The 4252-nt window shown below is 37.6% G+C and overlaps 1 non-coding gene across 1 annotated transcript; it reads left to right on the top strand.

The window, feature by feature from the left end:
• The first annotated feature begins 3538 nt into the window (after positions 1–3538).
• Positions 3539–3620, top strand: TRNAS-GCU (transfer RNA serine (anticodon GCU)). The gene has a single exon. It is a non-coding gene; the product is annotated as a tRNA-Ser (tRNA).
• The last annotated feature ends 632 nt before the right edge of the window (positions 3621–4252 follow it).

Genomic DNA, 4252 nt, shown 5'->3' on the forward strand with positions numbered 1-4252 from the left:
TCAGAGTAGCGCATAGCATCAACGTGGTGTATACAAGACAGTGGAGAGCATCCAAACTCTCCAGAGTCAATCACTGAAAGAGGGCCAGCATCCTGAACACAAGTCAGACGGGGTCTCAAGATAGTATGCAGCCTCAACAAAGTGGAAGACTGACATACGCTTGTAGAATCAGCCATAAAGCGCATTGAACATGCATCAAGAGGCCTGAGAGGTGTTTGCATCTCATAAAAGACAGCATGACGGCTACATAGAACCTAATGGGCATCTAAATCCCAAAACCTATAAGCCGTAAAGTCACCATCTCCATAACCAAGGAGTATGCATCTGTGTGACATACGCTTATGTGGCATACTAACAAATGCCTGGCAGCCAAACATCCTCAAGTGATCATAGGAGGGTCTCATGCCACTCCATACCTCATGCGGAGTAATAACATCCAAAGAGAAACACGACATTCGATTAACCAAGTAGAGTGCCGTCATAAGGGCCTCAGCCCAAAAGCCATAAGACAATTCACCTATGGTAAGCATAGCAGCAACCTTCGCTTGTAAGGCCACGCACATGCCATGAGCAATCCCATAATACCAAGGGCATAAGAAATCAATGCCATACTACTGACAACAAGAGATCCGTAAGCTGGGAGAGATAACATGACTCTCATAATCCATCTCCAAGCATCTAGGCCTGCTACCAAGGATAGTAGACTAACTACATTTTTGAATTTTTTGAATGATCTACTTTCACAAGTTTACTAGTGTTTGAACAATCCTCAATGTGTTGGTTTTCATCTTAGTACTATAAGTCGTGCTTTCATTTTCATAAGAAAAGGAGAGTGAGGAAGAGCTTCTACAAATCTTGCATAATAATTCTCCTTGCACTAAGGCTTCTTCCCAACAATGGAATACAAATGTAAATGAAAAACTATTGCAATGTCTTCTACATCATTGACCATTTTGCATCAGTGTCCTTAACTATAACTAGAGATTCTTTATTTTGCTTCACACATAGAGTAGATTAAGAAAATTTATTCAACATTTTCCCTTCCCAATTTTCTCTTGGTCAAATCTTAGCACTTGAAATTCTATGATCTTCTTAATATTTAAGGTAACTTCCCTCCTCCTACAACATACAACATCACTAGGGTGAAGAAAATGTGCCTGCTCAAATGTTAATATCATGTTGTTGACTCATATGAGCTTTATGGTGCCCATATCTTTTTTGAATCATAGTAACACTATGCTTGCACAAATCCCACCTTCTAAAGGTCAATCCAAGAATTTACATGTAAGTTGTAGGACTCTTTAACTTGCATGAAATAGGCACTCTAACAAGTATTATTAAGTTTGAAATATTGAGGTTCCTTCTTAATTTTCATTTTGACACAAGGCATCCAAAATCTATCATAATTTGAACATGATTGAAGTATGGTTGCATCTCAAGCACTTCGTATTTAGGATTCTAGAGGATTCACCACCCTACAAATGAGCACCGTGTGCCCTAATTTGCTAGAATTAGTAAGTCATCACCATTTCTTTTTCCTTTCCCCCTTGAGACGACATTCAAATTATACATTGATACTTGGTCCCTGTCCACATAATTTTAGACTCCTATTAGAGAGGCACTTTCATCCTTGTAAACAATCTTTCACTTGATTTCAATTTTGACAAAAAAACTATGTGCCACCACGATCTCCAACTTGCAACTTTGTGAAGCGTTTCTATCCCCCAAGAATAGATACTTGGACATGTTTTTCACTATTCTTCACTTACAAGACCAGAATTGCTAATTAGAGTACTCAACTTCAATAATCTACTACATGATTCATTTTTCTCTTTGCAAAATATAAACCTTGATGTTCCAAGACATGACAGTATTTCTATTTAACACTCTATCCTTGCAAGTTATTATTTTATACATAAACTCTAATATCACCAAATGAAGCATGCAAGTGAGTAAAATTGTATTTGTTTCTAGCCAATTTCTTGACTGACACCTTAGATTGATTCTTTTCCCCCCTTTTGTCTTTTGGATTCTATAGTTTAAAATCACCAAGATCAACATTTTCTTTATTCATTTTAGGAATAGCCTTAAACACATTCGCATCCACTAAAGGCAAAGGTCATGCATCTTGATTTCCTTTCCTAGATATTTGAGATCTTAGTGGAATCCTTTTCTCTTTATTCATTGCTTCTCTATCCCTTCTTAGGAATTTCAATGGACTTAGCCTACTTAGAAGTACTAGACTCTTTAATAAGAGTTTCAATTTTCTACACATAAGCAAATTTATCATGTTTCTTAGGGCACGACCCAAAAAAGTGTTTAGATTACTCATTGAAGTAACAACAACTAGAAGGGGCACAAATTGAATCAGGTAGAAAATCTCAATGCTAATGATGTCCTAAATCTCAAGATATTTAGGTAGCTATATCCTTCTAGCTTCAAGAATAGGTTGTAGGTTAGGAAATGATAACCAAACATGATACACAAATTGCAAAACCTCACTCGTTAACCTATTGTCCAAGGAAGGACATGCATAAGATTTTCTAACTACCCAAAAAAGCATGAAAGAATGCACTCTTTCTTTGCTATAGATGTAGCCAGTAGTTGAAGGAAGCTTTATCAATAAATTTGTAGTATTGTAAGCTATTGTGTGCTTGACAAGTCCTAACAAACCATATTGTGAATCCTTCTTCACTAGCCACTCTCCACATTTAAAAAAAAGAAGATTTCTAAAGTTATCATAGCAGTGACTACACAAAGGCCCAATAAGAAGAGACATGCAAGATCGATGAACTTGCTTATCACATTTTGCATAGAAAGCCTTCTTTACTATGCGATTCTTTGCAAATCAGCCACCATAGCTCGAAAGATAGCTTGTAGATCAACCTTTCTAACCTTCACAAAATCCACAAAGGAGTCTAACTCCATATCTCCATTAGATGACTTTTGTAGCTTTTGATTCTTGCCCTTCTTCAAGCTCTTGTAGCTCCTCAACCTTCCCTCTTGCATGCAAATTGTAGGGACAAAAACATGAACAAACAAGGATGTCCCTCCTAAAATGGTAAGATGTGACAAAATTTGCCAGAAACATTGCTAGCTACGTACATTGAAACTAAGAAATGCAACCATAAACATTGAAATCTCAAAACACAAGCAAGCCATTGGAAAAAAACCTCAAAAGAGTAAATTCTCATATGGACTTGTGCATTATTATTAGTCAAAATTTCTCTAATGAATGGATAATTACCTCATGGACGCCGCCGCCCCCCCGCCCCCCTGCCCCAACACACACACACACACACACAAAAGTTGTTTTGTTGAAGGATAAATTTTAATAAGCATTGTAATTTGTTTCTCCATTTGCACACAAATTTCTCTTGATGCAAAGCATAGAATCATATAGTGCAGAAAAATAACGTGGGTGGAACCTAGATAGAGATGGGAATTTTAAAAAATACAAGATATTTTGAAGATGTTGATTGGATTGAGCTATAATAATGAATACTTATATTAAACATCTATATAATTTTCATCGGTTGTCGCTTTGGCCGAGTGGTTAAGGCGTGTGCCTGCTAAGTACATGGGCTCTGCCCGCGAGAGTTCGAATCTCTCAGGCGACGATCACGGTTTGTGTTTTGTCATCTCGCCGATCATTGCGTGATGATGCATTTTGCCAGTACGTGACGAAGAACAGGGTGCTCTAGGTTCTTTTGGTTCTGGTTTACATCGAATGTTTGCGCCTGCACCTACAATTCACTACGTTCGACACATCACGATACGGAACGAACCTTAAACCAGTCTTCCGTGTCAACTTTAGAGTACTCCCGAACTTGAAATGCGAGTCTTACTTACGAGCTATTCTCGTGAGCGGTTTTCAAAAGGTTTTTTCCAAAATAATAGAAACCCCCTACCGTCGTCACATGGGAGGGTTTCTAGTTTTCTCCAACTGCCCCCTTCCAATTGAGAAACCCCCTACAAAGGTTTTTCCAAAGGAAACCCTTTCTCATTTTTAGAAGAAGGCTTTAAAGCTCACCTCTACTATCCCAAGTTTTGGGAAAAGTAGTATATTTTAATAATTTCTCCGGAGTAGGGGGTTTTCAAAAACTCCTTATGTGTCCTTACTTTGCTTTAAAAAATGGGAAACTCTTTAGAAAACTATTTCCTATTAAAAATCTATACGTGAATAGGTCCTTAATTTCAATCTCATCTTGAAAATCTAGGAAAATAAACATACTACCATGGGGTGTATTGT

This window comes from Lygodium microphyllum, chromosome 2 (assembly GCF_053477565.2).
Source record: "Lygodium microphyllum isolate KBCC chromosome 2, Lygodium_microphyllum_v1.1.10, whole genome shotgun sequence".
NCBI lineage: Eukaryota > Viridiplantae > Streptophyta > Polypodiopsida > Schizaeales > Lygodiaceae > Lygodium > Lygodium microphyllum.